We start from the raw sequence: 18,502 nt of genomic DNA, 5'->3' as shown, positions 1-18,502 counted from the left end.
TGTAAAGGTAAATAAAATAGAAATATATTCCAAATATTTATGTCTTTCATTGATAATAAAGTTGTGTAAAGTTCATTTAAATATACTTTTGGTTTAATATTATACCTCATTTTTTGAACCACCAATCACCACAATAAGTTATTATGTCTTGGCAAGATGAAAAATGCAATCCTAAGATAAACCAAGCCCATGAGTTATCCTTTGAAAAAAACATTATAACCCATTGTTACCAATGCGTGTAATACATATATATTTATATATAATAGTTTGTGCATGAAAGAAATAAAAAATAGGGGCGTAAATTTACTTTTTCACTAATTAAAATAGAAGATGAAAGAATGGATTTGTGTATCGCCTTTAGGCAATCCTATCCATAAATGTTAGAACCATTTGCTTTCAACTGTTAAAAAGTCCATTTATTTTTCACAAAATAACAACACATAAAATAGAAATTTCACATAAAAATTAAAAGTCATTCTTCCTCTGTTTCCAATGGAACATTTCAAGAACCCAACATCCCATTATTTTCAATCAACATGTCCAACTAGATAAAAAAAAGTAGTGGTTAATCTCCAGTTGATCATAAAACATATTGAAATTACCTAATAATTCATAATTCATATTAAAAAAAAATATATATATATATATATATAAAGTTTACAATCAAGTACCTTGATGTATGTTTGGAGTTGAGGCAATGGATTCAGAAAGCCATTGGCCTTAGATGTTGGAATTGTTTCATAGACAGATTTGAAGAAGCAAGATTTGAGGTAGAGAGGAAATGAAAGAGAGTCAAAATAAGATTGAAAACTGTTGAAAGTACATATATGTAAAAATCTTGCTAATCATAATAGTCTGCCTCAAAACTATATCTTCTTCATTTTATATATATATATATATATATTCATTATAGTCAATATTGTCGTAAAAACAAATAATCGTTGAAACTAAATTTAGAATCTTATTCAAATCTAAATTTGTTTTAATTTTGAAGATTTTAAAAAGCTAATAGAAAAATTATGACCAAATTCAACAATCTCATTATGATCATATAAGAACCATTGCTTCCCCTCTAAAAAATTCCCAAAACTATGTTTTACTTTTTCCACAAAGATCATAAAATAAGATTGATACTCTAAAAAAATTCCCAAAACTATGTTTTACTTTTTCCACAAAGATCGCAAAATAAAAATGATATTTCCTATCAAACAGCCCTTTGTTCTTAAACCTCATTCATTTTTCATTCAACATCTCCACCTTGATATAAGGCATTGGGACTATAAATTATATCTCCAAAAATATAACATATCTTTTACATTTTTCGGATAACTTTTAAAGACCATAAAAACCTATAATGAATCAAATGAAAATTAACAATTACCTTTTTCTTCTTCCAATATTGCAATACCTGAAGGGTGGGTCTTGAAATGATGTTTTATGATGCTATTAATATCTGTGATGTTATTGACTTCCACGGTTGTCTAACCATCCAGTTATGGTCTATTCAGTTTTGAGGTGCTTATAATACAATGAACAAAGAAACTCTGCATCTCAAAGCATCCACTCCTTCGCACCTGGTTAACTCACCCTATCTCCTTGACCCATCCCCCCGATGCCAAAATCCCAAATCCCCATCCAATTATTCCCCATCAGCTAATAAAAACAAAATAAAAGCAGATCCAGAAGAAGAAAAGGAGGAAGGACCAAGGGTTTTGTTGTAGATCTGCTCGTCGACCAAGTAGAATGCTAAGGCAGTGAGTCCAAGGCCAAGACCCAAAAGAATGTGGCAAAGCTGAAAGAACTCTCCGGTAGCTACCTCACCATTCTCTCTCACTTTCTATTCCTCTATTCTTCATGCCCTGTTAAAGGGAAAAAATGAAATAGCTTTTCTATTTTAAAAGGGCAACTTGGGAATATTAAAAATTAAAAGGGTAAAATGAAAAAATTTGAAAGGAGGTGGGTAGATTTCGTTAAGGGCTTTTCAATAGGGGTATAGGGTCAAATTCCCCTCCCCAAAATACTAAGACGTAAATTTGAGCTGACCAGCCCGCCCACCCTAAAAACTTTGGGCTCAGGCGACTCGGGCTGGATTTTTTGGGTTGGAAAGAGAATTTAGATTTGAATAGTCTAATATTTCAAATTTAAAGCCTAATATCCAACCCTATGGATATTAAACTGGATTTCAGGTTTGGTATCAGGCTTATGCTTTGAATTTAAAATTTAAAACCAAATTCAAAGTCCAAAATTTAATTTTTTATTTTTTTTAATAGTTTTAAATTTTAATTAAAAAATATTTTTATAATAATAAAATAAAAACAATAATTTAATAAATAGGTAAAATTACAAGTATCGAATTTAAAATTTTAATTTTTATCTCATGTGTATATTTTGTTAAGATTGATATATTAATAAATGTTTTAAAATCATAAAAGGAAAATTCATTATACACTGCAAAGTCATTGATATTAAATATTTGATTAATAAATTATGTGAATATAGGATTATTCTTAATAAATTATCATATTTTATCACAAACAATATATAAATACAATTTAACATATGATAAATATTTTCTTTTAATAAAACATGTAATAAATATTTATAATAAATTAAATAAAAATATTTGAAAATATAAGACTACATCGGACTAGCTAATAGGGTTGAATTTCGGGGGAATTTGGCCCTTTGCCCTCACGGGCAGGGCTTTAACTGAATATACCCCCTCTTCTTTTATTTTTTTTATTTTACCCTTCTATTTTTCAATAATCCTAAAATACCCTTATATCAAAATTAAATATTTTTACCTGTTTTTTTTTTTCCTTTTTTTTTTTTCTTCATCGGCCTTTCTCTTCTCCTTCATCACCTTTCTCCCAAAGCTGGCTCACCTCTTCTTATTCATGAAGATTTCTTCACTTAGTTGCCTTTTTGCCAAACAACCTGGTTTTATCTCTCAGGTCACTAAAATTCCATACATACCTGTTCAATTTGATAGTTCAGAATTCGGAATTAGGGTATTGTGAAGAAAGAGAATTTTAAAAGAATTAGGGTATTGCGTTGCCACCTCGTTACAAAAAATTCCTTTTTCTTCCACGCAATCCAATACCCAATAGCCCAAACCCCTCTCCATCGTCTTTTCGTTTCCTCTGCCTTTTGTTTTTTTAAGAAAAAAAAACATTACATTACTCAAAAATTTAATTTAATATCCTTTTTCAACCTTCTCGTTGTTATTTCTTTTTGTTCCTTTGGTGTTTCTTCAACCCTTGTTTTATGTTTCCGCGAACCAGAGAATCAGCCAAACTGTTTTTCTAGATTGTTAAGGCTTCAAAAGAAGCTGCGTACGTCAGAGACCTCTCAGATGATTTGCTGCAGCCAACTACAAAACGGTCTCACAATGTCTCAACCAAGGAAGTCATATTCTGGAAAATTTTTAAGTGCCAACAATTGAAGTGTTCCCTGCAGCTGCTCTAACACCTGCACTAGCAGCACCAGAGATGAGAATGAGTGAGTGGTCCTGAACCTCCTTTCATTTTGTCGCTTTCCATCATTTTTTGGGTAGAAAATTTGTTAGTATATGCAGACTTTCAATTGTTGCAGTAATTATGATGTAGTATCAAGTCTGTATGCAACTATAATTAGTGCCAGATTAATAAATTCCATAAGCAAGGAAATTTATCTTGTTCTATTGCTTTCTTTAAGTACTCATCAGAAAATCTGTCTTCAATATTGCAGACTGAGGGAGGAATCAGAAGCCCTTTGTTGGAGAACCCGAATATATCCCCCTAGAAAGGTAACCATGCAGAGTAGATATTGGTAAAATGCATTAAAAGGTTCTTAAACAGTCATGACATGAAGGGGTTAAAAAAAAAAAAGTTTAGAGAAGAAAGAACAAACTTCTGAACAATAATAATTATAATTAATTTCTCAATACCTTTGTCCAAATTTTGTGTTCATCTTTCATAATGAAGGACCTCTGTTTGTGTTAGGAAATCACTCTAGATTTTTTGAATAATTTCTTAGATGCTATATACATAATTTTAAATGTTTTGAGTTTCAGGCCAAGGTGTTATTACTCTTTGTACTGACTCTTTCGAATGTGTTAATGGATGATGCAAGCTTGTCAGACAAGGCATCAGCAACAAGATTTGCATTTGGTTGGGTGGGTTCTTCCCTGTGGTACTGTCAAATAGCTAGTGAAAATCTGAGAGTTTTGATTTGTTTGCCTGCATTTGGGAAGCTTCACAAAAAAGTATTGCAGATGCCTTCTGTGGGTTTGGGTTATCAAATGTTGAACTAAACGAGCTTGTCTTATCCTGTGCTCCCTTTTTGCTTTGTATAAACATTCTTTTTGGAAAAAGGAATATATATATTTAGGAATCAATTTCTAAAATGATTAATAGGAAGAGTAACTCTTGGAATCCGTCATTTCTATTACAATAGGTATGACTCAAAATTTGATATGCAGCAATATTTGGTGGTGATTATACTGAATGTATCATTTTTTTAGGACAATGACCAAGATTTTTTCTTGCAGTCTTGATATTACAGATAATAAAATTCAAACCATGCCATGGGCAGCGATTCTTGAAAAGGTTGTCCAGCTACAAAGTTTGCAACAGCTTTGTGTGGTTAAGGATCTTTCTGCTCATGATGTGGTGATGTAATTGATGCAGAAGGAAAACTACTTGATCGGAATGCTTAACAAGGGAGTACTTGCATTTCCAATCTCAAAATGGGTCCCTGGTGCTGGTCCAACTGTCAAATCTGGTTCAAAGGGAAAGTGCCGTCGTTTGATACTGACTAAAACCCTTGAGTGGACCTTAAATTGGTGCATACTACAGAGCATGTTTGATAGGTATGTTAAACTTGACCGTGCATTTCTTGTCATGGATTTCTGTTCATATTTAAGATACATATTTTGATTGGTGCGTACAGTTGGACATATGTCAATATGTAATATGTAAAATGTCCATTTCATATTTTTGAGACAATATGTAGAAGACAAGAAGTTATTTTCAAATTTGGCAGTTCTTACAAGTTTGTTCTTTTCAAAGGATGGTTACTTCTTATCCTAGATGCTTTATTGAACTTTATACCTTGCCTTTTAAAAGACAAGGTGGCAATGCAAATTAGAGATAGCCCTCAAATAGTCAGACAACCCTTTATAACGAGGAAATTTAAAATATTTAAAAACTTGATATAATTAAACCTGTGATTTTATCCAAAGATTTGACTTTTGTTCATTTTCCAGTAAAAACATGTCACGTTTAATTTTCTATTTGCAATTTGATATCTTAGAATGAATAAATTTTTTGCAATCAATTTATTTAGTTTGAATTCTGATTTTTCCTTATCTTATTTACAACTGATAATTTAAAAACTTGGAACCTAGTGGAGTTGGAAGGTTTGAAAAAAGCACACATTCGAGATGGCGTTGCAGTGGTGCAATATCTTGTCTGGTTGGATAAGCAGGTAATCCGTGAAACTTGTGCATCTGTTTGTTTCTTGGACAAGTAGTCAATATACCCTTTTTTGAGGAAAAAGCTTTTTATGAAAACAATAAAACTAAAAAAAAAAAAAAAAAAAAGATGTCTAAGCTTTTAGTGCATGTACGGATGTAGGAGATATATGGGGTTTCTGGTTACTTCTTGGAGGGACACGAAGTGACTAAGAAAAAGCAATTGTAAGTTCATTTTTTGTTTTTCAATTTTTTTTTTTTTTTGGTTTTTTTAGGTTGTTATGCAACATCTAACATTTGATTGAGATACCAGTTGAGATGTATTGTGGCCTAAATATTTCCTGAAAGAGGAATGTAAAAGGACATAAACCGTATCAGACAATTTGTCAGTACACAGCTTGTGTATATTTCTATGTGTTTGCATGCAATACTCTGCTTATGCAGTTTCAATACACACTAATCAAATAATGATGGAATGATTGCAAGCATGGCAAATTTCACCATATAAAGATAAATAAAGTGTTTTCCAATTTCAAATGAACTTTGACATGGATATGCTAATTCCTAGTTTAGCAACCACGTTCAAAAGCTAGCATGACATTCGATGCATAACAAATTCCAATATATCAAGAGAAATAAAGGGTTGTCCACTTTTAAAATGAACTTTGACATAGATATGTTAATTCCTACTTTATTAACTACTTTCAAATGTTCTTGTTAAAAAGTGATATAGTTGAAAATGCTATACTGCAGTAAGTGCTAATCTATTTTGTTTTTCCTTTTATTATCATTATTATTATTATATTTTTTTGAGTCTTGCAAAGTAATTTTGTTTGCTTTATTTTGTAGGTCCTCAAGGGTCATATTGCACTTGGGAATGCTCAATTTCCTAATGGAACCAATGGTATTTTATTTTATTTTTTAAATTATGTATTTCATTTTAAGTGAAATGTATTGACTATATTCTTGTAAGTTTGTGTGATAGGAAGGTACATGTTCATTTTCCTACAGGTAATGCCCTAAACATTCTTGCTTGAGTTCCACTATAGAAAAATGGTCTTGATTATCGGCATGGTACAGGCCACGGAATTGGGTCTTACCTTAATGTTCATGAAGGCAAGTGTATTTTACTACTTTCCTCTATTATTACTGGGTATAAGCTATTGTCTCAATTGTTATATTTGAACATTTATACTTCTTTATGGATACTCTAGGTATTTAATTATTTTATTTGAAACATGTATACTAAATATTGTAACTCACCGCAGACATTTCGTTTGACTTTATCCAGGTATCAAATTAGTCTCCGTTATAATGGAGGTGCCCCATATGCTTTTAGTGCTGTCACTAAAGTTTGGCATTATACCAATTGTGGTGCGAGTTGGTGTTCGAGATTTTGACATTGATGGGTTACGAGACATTTGTTGGACCCAACATTCGGGACTTTCAGCTGGTGATAGTCGACATGGTGAGTCTCCTTATGGTAGTAGTCCAATTGATAATGTGAATGATGATGTGCTTGCCTCTCCTTGTACCAAAAACCATTTGGACATTCGACAGGATTCTACCGCAACCATGGCTGAACTTAGGGTTAACCATCGCTTCTTATCCGTCAATGCCCATGAAATCATTCGAATCAACCAAATCTTTGCGAGTAAGAATGCGCTACAGAAGAAGATTAGTCTTTATGCACTAAGGAGAAATTTTGAATTCAAGGTCAAGAAGTCGGATAAAGTCCTATATGAGGTTGTATGTGCAAACGACAATTGCATGTGGCGAATGCGTGCTACCAAACTACATGGTGATAATACAGAGGCCTTCATGATTAGGGCCTTCAAGGATGAGCATATTTGCTCTTTAAATATTATTAAAAGGGATCATCGTCAAGCAACAAGTTCAGTTATCGGAGACATCATCCAACCAATGTTTGATGGGATTTCAAGGCAATACAAACCTCGAGATATCGTGCATGACATCCGCTCTAATTACGGAGTAAACATAAGCTACAACAAAGCATGGGCCGCTAAGGAAGTTGCACTATCAGGTTTGTGGGGCACGCCAGAAGATTCATATGCAAAACTTCCTTTATGGAGTCACGTTTTGAAGAGCAAAAATCCGGGCACGTTTACTCGAATTGAAACTGATGATCAAAACAGATTTTTATATTTTTTCATGGCACTTGGAGCTAGCATTAGAGGGTTCCAGCATATGCAGAGAGTCGTGGCTGTCGATGGAACTACACTGAAGAATAGATATAGAGGTTTGTTATATATTGCATCATGTTTGGATGGGAACAATCAAATTTATCCACTTGCTTATGGAATGGGCCCTGAGGAGACGGATGCGGCTTACACGTGGTTTTTTGAGAGCTTTAAAGAAGCGTTTGGGGATGATCCGAATATAGCTTTTATATCGGATAGACACAAGAGCATTGCAAAAGCAATACGTACAGTTTTCCCTAATAATCACCATGGCCACTGCACATATCATCTTGGTACAAATTTACGTGCTAAGAAGTTTAAAGGTAATATCAACGCGATTATATCAACTTTTAATGATGCAGCTAGAGCATATATTGTTGAGGATTTTGATAAGGTCATGCAGCTTTTAGAAGGGGTTAGTATTGAAGCTGTACAATATCTCAAGGATGCAAGTCCTTCAAAATGGGCTAGATCACATTTTCCGGGCAATAGATACAACATAATGACAACTAACATTACAGAGAGCATGAACTCTGTGCTTATTGATGCTAGGGATAAACCTGTTTTGCCATTACTAGATCACATTCGTGATGTCTTACAAAGGTGGTGGTATGAACGTCGAACTAACGCTGCTGCAATGCAAACTCCTGTTACTAATTGGTTGGAAAAAAATCATGCAGGACCGCTCAAATAATGGCAGAGGCTTACGTGTTATGCCAATGAACTTATATGAGTTTCAAGTTGTTGGCCATGGCATGTTCGTTGGAGTTGTTAACTTAGAAAATAAGACGTGCTCACCAAGGAATTTGACATTGATGGATTTCCTTGTGTCCATGCAATTGCAGCATGTAAGCATCAACATATCTCTCCATATTTCCTTTGCTCGGCGCATTACTCAGTTGACTCACTCCGTGATGCATATTCGGAAACCATATATCCACTTGGAGATAAAAGTCAGTGGCATGCTCCAGATGATGTCATAAACCAGGTTGTACTTCCACCTCAAATTGGCAAACAGTCAGGAAGACCGAGAAAGAAGAGGATTCAATCTCAAGGAGAGGAGCGTCATCAATATAGATGCGGGAGGTGCAAACAGGTTGGTCACAGCAGCCGATCATGCTCCGCCGCCGTACCTCTTGATAGCACTAACAACCAACAGCACCACTGAAACGAACGCCCATCAATCGCATGATGCTATATGCAGACAATGAGGCCATGTTATGTGGTATGCATGTGTATGAAATGTAGTCAGGAATGCAATTAGTTGGTCAACCGCGTAACGTGTGTTTTGGCGTAATAGACGTTGGCTTTATGTGTTCTTTTATTGTCAAATTCATCTGTCGTATTGTTTTGATAACATATCATTCCGTCTTCAATTTTTGGTTCAGTTGTTTGTATGTTTCTTACTATTGCATGGATGATATTACTGCCCAATGGTAATGACCAATGCATCATCGGTAATTGACATTTGTACACCGTCGTAAAAGACTCACAACAATTCCATCCGGCAACTTCAATCATGTGTGTTCCAACCAATAACATGCTAAATGTAGCATTATTAATGATAAATTCTGGCAAAGTAAGTGATCAAACGGCATTAAAAAATGAAAACGTTCAATTTGTTTTTGATTCAAAAATTACCAAAGGTTTCGTCGGTAATTACCGAAACCCTATGGCAATCATATTTTACCAATTTTTTGGGCCCCACAAGTCCCCTAAGGTGTGTTGAATGCGAAAAAATGAAAAATATGGATTCTAAAATTATCCTAAGGAGAGAAAATCCCAAAATTGCTTAAAAAGTTCTAACATTTTCTAAAAAAATAGGATGACTGTTCACCCTCGGTAATTCCCGAGGAAATCGTCGGTAACCAACAAATACCCTCTGGAAAAATTACCGACGGTTTCGTCGGTAATTACCGAGGGTGTACAGTCAATCACATTTTACCAATTTTTTTGGGCCCCACAAGTCCCATAACGTGTGTTGAATGCAAAAAAATGAAAAATATGGATTCTAAAATTATCCTAAGGAGAGAAATCCCAAAATTGCTTAAAAAGTTCTCAAATTTTGCAAAAAAATTGGATGACTGTATTCCCTCGGTAATTCCCAAGGAAATCGTCGGTAACCAACACATACCCTCTGGAAAAAGTACCGACGATTTCATCGGTAATTACTGAGGGTGTACAGTCCATCACATTTTACATGTTTTTTGGGCCCCACAAATCCCATAACGTGTGTTGAATGCAAAAATATGCAAAATAAGGATTCTAAAATTACGCTAAGGAGAGAAAATCCCAAAATTTCATAAACGTGTCCCAAATTTTACAAAAAAAATTGGATGACTGTACCCCCTCTGTAATTCCCGAGGAAACCGTCGGTAACCAACCACATACCCTGTGGAAAAATTACCGACGGTTTCGTCGGTATTTACCGAGGGTGAACAGTCATCATATTTTTTTGCAAAATTTGAGACACGTTTAGGAAATTTTGGGATTTTCTCTCTTTAGCATAATTTTAGAATCCCTATTTTGCATGTTTTTGCATTCAACACACGTTATGGGACTTGTGGGACCCAAAAAACTTGTAAAATGTGATGGACTGTACACCCTCGGTAATTACCGACGAAACCGTCGGTAATTTTTCCAAAGGGTATGTGTTGGTTACTGACGATTTCCTCGGGAATTACCGAGGGTGAACAGTCTTCCAATTTTTTTGCAAAATTTGAGACACTTTTATGAAATTTTGGGATTTTCTCTCTTAGTATAATTTTAGAATCCCTATTTTGCATGTTTTTGCATTCAACACACGTTATGGGACTTGTGGGGCCCAAAAAATTGGTAAAATGTTATACACTGTACACCCTTGGGAATTACCGACGAAACCGTCGGTAATTTTTCCAGAGGGTATTTGTTGGTTACCGACGATTTCCTCGGGAATTACCGAGGGTGAACAGTCATCCAAATTTTTTGCAAAATTTGATACACTTTTATGAAATTTTGGGATTTTCTCAACTTAGCATAATTTTAGAATCCCTATTTGCCATGTTTTTGCATTCAACACACGTTATGGAAGTTGTGGGGCCCAAAAAATTGGTAAAATGTTATGGACTGTACACCTTTGGGAATTACCGACGAAACCGTCAGTAATTTTTCGAGAGGGTATGTGTTGGTTACCTACGATTTCCTCGGGAATTACCGAGGGTGAACAGTCATCCAAATTTGATACAGTTTTATGAAATTTTGGGATTTTCTCTACTTAGCATAATTTTACAATCCCTATTTGCCATGTTTTTGCATTCAACACATGTTATTGGACTTGTGGGGCCCAAAAAATTGGTAAAATGTTATGGACTGTACACCCTCGGGAATTACCAACGAAACCGTCGGTAATTTTTCCAGAGGGTATTTGTTGGTTATCGATGATTTCCTCGGGAATTACCGAGGGTGAACAGTCATCCAATTTTTTTGCAAAATTTGAGACACTTTTATGAAATTTTAATTTTCGTGTATTTGTGTGTTCCTGTAAAGCCGTTTGTTTGGTTTTTTGTATTTATGTGTTCGTGTAAAGACGTTTAGAAAAAGTTGATTTTTGTTTGGTTTAAAATATAATAGGATATGTAAGTATTTCTTTTTTGTTTGAAGGTTACAATGGATATTGAGGGGTAGAACAAAAAAGATATCAAGTGAGGGGGCAAAAATCATTAACCTTGGTCCTATGAGGATATTGGGCCAAATTCCCCTTGAATTTCGTGCTAGACTTTAAGCTGACTTGACTAGTAGTCCAATGGGCCTGATTTCAAGATAGATTTATATTAAAAATCTAAAGCTCCAGCCCAATCTATAAAACACAAAAATTGGATAAGCTCGGGTGCAAGCTGAGTTTAGACACCCTATTTTTTTAGATGGACTTTGGATTTTCGAGCTTTTGTTTATATATCTACCAAATGTAAATAGGTGGTTCTACTTATCACTATTAACACTGTAAATTTCGATACGCATACTATATTTTAAATTATTTAATAATATTTTTAAAATATCTATTTTAAAAAATCACAAATACCTTTAAATATATAAACAAACTAGAAATAAATTGCTGGTAAAAACTAAAATTATTTTTAAAAAAATTAAAAATTATTTAATCAAACATTTTTTTTTTAATTTTGAAAATTATTTTTAAACACCATTGGTCAAATATTTCTTTATTTTCATAAAATAAAATAAAAAATAATTTTTTATATTTTATTTTAAAAATAATATTTTTAAAAAAAAAACAAAGAACATGGTAAAAGAGGGTTCAGCTTTTCTCAATAAACTTTCCCTTAAGTTTCTTGCATTTTCTTTCTTTTTCAATTTGTCTTGCTTTCTCATAAAATTCCCAGCTTTTCCGATTTCTTTGACTCTTTCAGCAAACGTTAATTATGTAATGTAATGCGCTTAAATCTCTTTAATTCTTTCTCAATTATCCTCCTCTAATTAGCATCTATTAAGCAATTACCTCTCTTATTCAAAGTTTTTCTTAGTAATATATTTTTTTTTTCAAAAAAACATATTTTTAACATTCAAATTTTGTCAAAATTATTCTTCTACGATTTTTTTTTTTAATACAATACTCTCCTACTAATTTTCCAAAAATTAAAAAAAAAAAAGAAAAAAAAAAGTCAAAAAACTTTCTGTCACCTAAAAACTATAACAAAGAATTTACACTCATTTATTATATAAAAAAGTACTTTCCATTAATTTTTTTATAGTTATTTATTTGAGCTAATTATATTTCTTTTGAATCTTAAATTGTATTTTTTATCTTGCACACTTAATCATTATTATAATTTGATTATATCTGTGTATTTTGAAAATCAAATGCTAAGTATTAATAATATAATATATATCAAACAAAAATAATTCATTTTTCTCTTACTATTTCTTTTTTCCTACTTTTTTTTTTTTTTGAGAAAAGTATTATTTCTATGATTAAACTCCTTTTTCAAAAACATTGAAATTTGTAAACAGAATCCGTAAAATATATTTTTTGAGATAATTTAAAATATAATATTACAAAATCATTTTTGTTGTCTATAATGTGCTTGTTCTTTTCCAGTTATTTTTTATAAATTTTATAAAAGGAATTCTTGTTCTATTTTATCATTTTTTTTTAAAGAATTTTTTGTTCCATTTTATCTTTACTTACATTTGCCCCCACTGTTTGGAAATCAGGGCTCCGAAAGAATAGCGTGGTTACACAACTATTTCTGTGAGTTGATACTTTTATTTCATATTAATTTGTTTCATTGTTTTAAGGTTTTAATAGTACATTGACAAGGTCTGCTGTTAAGTATGAACGAAAGTTTTTTTTGTTACATTCATGCCCAATCTTTGATGGAATAACGAATTTGTGGAACAGAAAGACCAATATAAGAGTTAACACAACATACAAACCTTCAGAAAAAGTGGCACATTCTAGAATTGCACCATAACACCACATTTGCATTAACTGATATCAGTGTCTACATGCTGAAACTTATCTTCAAAATTTTCTCTCTGATATTTGATATTATTATATCAGGATAAATTTGTATTTTTCTTAATCAGCACATATATTATTGACATCCCTCAATGTTTCACATAGCTACAAAAGGCTACCATAGTTTCGTAAATTCATTAATGGCTCTCTTCCAAACTGTTAGCCACCGCAACTTTCATGGATATGATGTTATGGTTTCTGAATCTCATCTCATCATCGCTGGTGTCTTCACTTCCGCCAAGGAATACATACTTAATTCCTACATTCAAATTTTCAAAGAACAAAAAGGAACCTAATAATCAGAAGCAAATATGTAATGAGCAGATCAAAATCGGATTCTGGATCACAATTTTCACAGATAATGTTCCTAACCTGAACTAAGATCCAAACAACTGGTATACCATTGCGCCTGCGCTCCAGAGGCAAGGAGACCAATAGCTTTTATTCTTGTTGAGCTCCTGCAATACATTGTATGGGGAATGACATAAGAAGAAATGGACTGCCATATAATGGTTATTGAATAACACATCAATTAATTTCATATGGGGCTTAAATCAAACAATAAACAAAGGACATGAAAATCTTTTTCAATAGCTCCTTTATCAGAAAATGTGAGCCACCTACAATGAAACTGAGACCATATATTAATAAAAGCTTTCTTACTAAAAGATCACATATTTTGTGACAAGACAATGACAAAGGATGCATTCACATAACATATATTACACTTCAAAAAGAAATGGTCTCCAACTGAATATTTTACACCGAAGTTTGAGAATTCAGGACGCTTAGTAAAATAGTTCATTGCACAAAAAGCAGGGCATATCTGCATGATGCTGATTGTATGAATCTAGAAACAAGCCGTAGTAACAGCCATTTTTAGCTAGATGGTCAAATAAGAAAGAGAAATGGGAAAGACCTTCTGGCAAGCACTGGAGCTGATAGCATGAAAAAAACCATCCCAAACATCATCTATGCATTCGATATGTTAGAACATAGGAGACTAGAGTGCTTGCAGATTCCCAGTGCACAAAAATGTAATAAAAGCTCTTTGCTCCAGAAATAGTATACAATTATAATTTGAAAGCGATCTGTCATCTGGAAATAACAGTAGTTGTCTCCCACTATGGGAACCACAAAAGTATCATGGGTCTGCATAAAAACATCTGAACTTGACTAGATACAAATTGAATCACCTCTAGCAATAATTTTAGTAGCACATAAATATAATATGAAACACTCTAAAACAAAAGTCCAAAATTGAAGATACCACCAACCTTTGCAGAAGGTTAGGCATCAATCAATCACATAAATTCACAGGACTAATTTTTAAGACAAAAAGGTAAATTGCAGAGCATTTGATACAGATGAATAGCATAATGGAGAAAGAATAAAAACAAATACTTCTACATAAGGAAAAAAAGATACCTCAAAAACTGAAGAGAAGCAGAGTACTTGTCTGTCCATACTTTGTACACTGTTGATCATGTATAACTGTTATTTATGTGTATGCTGAAATGTTGGGCGCCAATCTCCTCCTATCTCTCTTTGGCACCGTTCATTTAGTAAAGCACAGCAAAAGAAATCAATACTTTTAGGGAAGCCAGATGTCTAAAGGCCTGGCCATTAAGAGATTTAAGGTTATTAAGACTGAATAGCTTGAGAGAAATCAGTGTGACTGGAAGCTGAAGCTGACATTTCTTCAGAAATGAATCTACAATATCATCAACAGTTACTACTTTTCCAAGGCTTCCAACCCCATTACTTAATACCAGATCCATTGTTTTCCTTACAACAAAATCACATAATATTTCTGATATCAGAAGTTGGATATTTGCAGAGACGTCTCACTGATGTTCAAGTGGGACAAATTGATTGTCTTGTCACATTTGTTGATAAACAAGTAGTACAAGATCCCAAACTCCCAGCAACAGAGTATGCAGATCTTACATACAGCAAATGAAATCTCTTCAACTAAGATGCGTGATAAGTCTGCGTACCTTAGACGCTTCAAATTACCAATTGAATCTAACATCTACCAGAATTACTACAACAATATGATAATAGTGCTTGCAAATTGTACATACTACAAATTGCATAAGTATTTCTTTGATTTCAGTCCAAGACAAATCCAAATACCTTAAAAGCTCCAATTTGTCAACTAAATTCAGCAACTTTGTGATAGTATCAACTTTACACAAAGAAAGCATTCTTAAGCATTGAAATTTTTGCAATGTTTTAAAATTTATCAAGAAAGCAGAATAACTTGTTTTCTGGATAAATATTCTAACATCTTGATATCAAACAACTTATATGCAATCCAAAACAAATAAAGAATCTTTCCTAGAAAGATGTCTGAGTTATTATCATCAAACATCAAACAAGATTCTTTTGCTATAAGTTTATCCAAATCATTCACAAGATCATGCATGATAAAACCAAAATTTTTATTTTTTTATGAAATAGTGACCTTGATGTTACATCATCAAGAGTCGATGGATTCTTCTAGACTCCTTGGTCACTGAGGATGACAGCCTCCACAATGAGTGATTTTTGCTCTTCAAGAAGCACCTGTTTTTGAGAGAGTGTATCTTGTTTCGCTTGAATTGGAGCTTCTCGCTTTCCACTTGACGTATTTCTTGCTCAATGCTCTTAAATAAACATGGAATCTAAAACATCGTTTTAGATGTGGAGGCAAATAATAGTAGCTCAACCATAGAGCTAGAAGAATATTTCACTCTTTTGAGTTAAACCTCCCATATGTCATTGTCCGATATATTTAATATTTTTTGGGATTTAGTTTAATGCACACAAAACTAGCAAGTTGTTTTACTGCTAAAGGAAGACCTTTTGCATTTTTTAACAATTTCTCTATCAATTTCTTCCAAAGATGGGTAGGCACTTGGCTCTACATTATTGAAGGCATGCTTAAGAAATAAACTCCAAACATCTTTCTTAAATACCAAACCATCCCATCTTTCATGCAGTATTTCCATCCATATTGTAACAAACAATCTTATTTTCATGTTCTGTATATTCAAATGAACTATTAATTCACATTTCAAACATCATCCAGAACAAAGAAATATTTTTTTTCTTTCAAAAACAACTTGCTAGGACAACCTTTTGAACTATTAATTCTCTAATAAATTTTTCATCCCAATATAAAAATATCAATTTATCGGACAATCTAATTTATACTTTTAGAATCAAAAGTATCTTAACCCAAGAGTGCTAGTGCCGATTCCACCCATTCCCATAATGACACATATTTTATTACCACCTCCTTCATCATCATATAACAACAACAAAAACAAGTCAAACATGGCTAACTTATCCCTAGTCCTCCCATAAATATCAGATTCTTCCACCAAACTAGTTTCAGATAATCTCAATCCAAATAGATCTTCTTCTCTCACAACATAATCTAGCATCCCCAGATTATCCTCTATCTTATCTTCTATTTCCTTAACAGTGATTGTAGATGAGAAAAAGTTGCATACCTTAACCAATATGCAGATTCCAGATTTACCTTTTTCCACTTTGCATCGAAAAGCTTGAGATTTGATCTCACCCACCAGATCCTCTACACAGCAGATAGCATCTTTGAACTCACCAAGCCACTGTCTCGAATCCATGTCTTCCATTTTCTTCTGCTTAGCATGGTTCAGAGCTCCACTAACTGACAGTGACACCATTTCAGCTTCTAAAGAAGTCGAAGACCTCCATAGAAGCTCTTCTATGAGACCAACAGTTGAAGGGAAGCAGAGAAGAAAGATTGATCCGCCGCTTTCATCGCACATGGTTGGTTTGGTGTTTCATAGAGAGTTTTGAAAGATATGAAGATGGATAATGGCTTTCTTATAGAGATGACTCAGAATGAAACAGAGCCAGGGTTTTTGACTCCTTTTGGAACCTCTCTGGGAAACTTCATTTTATTATTTTATGTATTTATATTTTATTATTTTATGTATTTATTTATTTTATCTTTTTATGAAAATATATATTTATTTTATTTTATTTTTTGGCAAATATTTACTTGTTTTCATGATTACAATGATTATTATTTAAACTTTTCAGCTGGATTCACGGCTCAACTTGTGCTAAAATTAATAAAGTTAGCACATGGGTCATGAGTGCCCCAAGAAGCAAGGAAGAAAAGAAATTTACAACCACTTTTCTTTAACCGCAGAAATTTATTTATTTAAAGATAAAATTCATTTTCTTCAAAATAAAAAAAATAATAATAATGCAATAATTATATAATTTGAAGATAGATATTACATTTCTAACTGTTATATGTTTTTCTCGAAGAAAAATATCATATGTTTGTTTCTCCATAAAAAAAAAAAAAGAAAAAAAAACTGTGTTATATGCTTTCAGCTAGTGAAAGAAAAGAACTTGGAAAAAAATAAGTTGTAAAAAGATAAATGTGATTATTAAAAAAACATGGCGAGTCTAGATATTTCTAAGATCAATAAATTATTTGATTTTATTTTTTGTTAATTTTTAAAAAAAATTATAATATAGACATATATTATATATATATATATATATTTTTTGGTAATATTATATATGAGTTATTTTTTCAAGTATTATTTGATTGATTTTATTAAATTCTACTTCATATACCAATTTGACATTATATTATAAATTTACAAGTCTGGAAAAAAGAAAACAAGAAAGCAACAACAATTATAATGCCAATTGAAACAATAACTTATGACAGCGGTCACTTGAGATCCCCAATTTTCTACATTGTACCAGCTTAAACAAGTTTACAAATATATCCTTTTACCAAAAAAAAAAAAAGAAGTCTACAAATATATCCTTGTGGACAGGGAAGCAAAAATCGTCGAGACGGTGGAAATGTCGGCGACAGTTTCGGTTGTCGACCCTGTCCGACATTGACAGGGAGGGGAAGAAGTTTCTTGCACGCGTGTCGTCGACTTGTCATTGGAATTGATGGAAGTCGACGGAATCGTCCATTGTCGGTGAAGATTTCGGGTTTTGGGTGGATAAGGTGGAAAGATCGGTCGGTTGTCGATGGAAGAAGGTGGAAATTTCTAGGATATGTCGGCCGGACTGGTTGGGTGTGTTTGTGTTGATTTGTGTGTGTGTTTGGTTTGTGGTAATCGACCGGGAGAAGAACTGAAGAAGGAAGAGATGGGGGATACACAGAGAGAAGAGAAAAGAAGAGAAGAGAAAGAGGAGAGAAGAGATCGGCCGTGAATGGAGAAGTTTGAAGAGAAGAGAAGAGAAGAGAAGGAAGAAGGCCGAAATTGGAAATTTTGTTTTTTTTTTTTTTTTTTGGTTGTTAACTAATCTGGC

General features: G+C 33.0%; 2 long non-coding RNA genes across 5 annotated transcripts; one reads left to right on the top strand and one right to left on the bottom strand.

Moving 5' to 3' along the window:
• Nucleotides 1–2,816: 2,816 nt before the first annotated feature.
• Nucleotides 2,817–4,110, top strand: LOC132803281 (uncharacterized). Its single transcript, XR_009638348.1, has 3 exons — nt 2,817–3,501; nt 3,730–3,787; nt 4,055–4,110. It is a non-coding gene; the product is annotated as an uncharacterized LOC132803281 (long non-coding RNA).
• An 8,977-nt stretch (nt 4,111–13,087) lies between these two features.
• On the bottom strand, nt 13,088–17,097 carry LOC107422278 (uncharacterized). 4 transcript variants are annotated; one of them, XR_003056708.3, is made up of 4 exons: nt 14,600–17,097; nt 14,091–14,323; nt 13,544–13,629; nt 13,088–13,463 (listed from the first exon to the last, which is right to left on the bottom strand). It is a non-coding gene; the product is annotated as an uncharacterized LOC107422278 (long non-coding RNA). The 4 variants fall into 4 exon arrangements; XR_009638346.1 differs by lacking the exon at nt 14,091–14,323 and having other exon boundaries at nt 14,600–14,790; nt 15,642–17,097; XR_009638344.1 differs by lacking the exon at nt 14,091–14,323.
• Nucleotides 17,098–18,502: the final 1,405 nt, after the last annotated feature.

The sequence above is a fragment of the Ziziphus jujuba genome, chromosome 3, assembly GCF_031755915.1.
Source record: "Ziziphus jujuba cultivar Dongzao chromosome 3, ASM3175591v1".
In the NCBI taxonomy this organism is placed as follows: Eukaryota; Viridiplantae; Streptophyta; class Magnoliopsida; order Rosales; family Rhamnaceae; genus Ziziphus; species Ziziphus jujuba.
The sequence above is the reverse complement of the archived record's forward strand: the minus strand, read 5'-3'. Positions and strand labels throughout refer to the sequence as shown.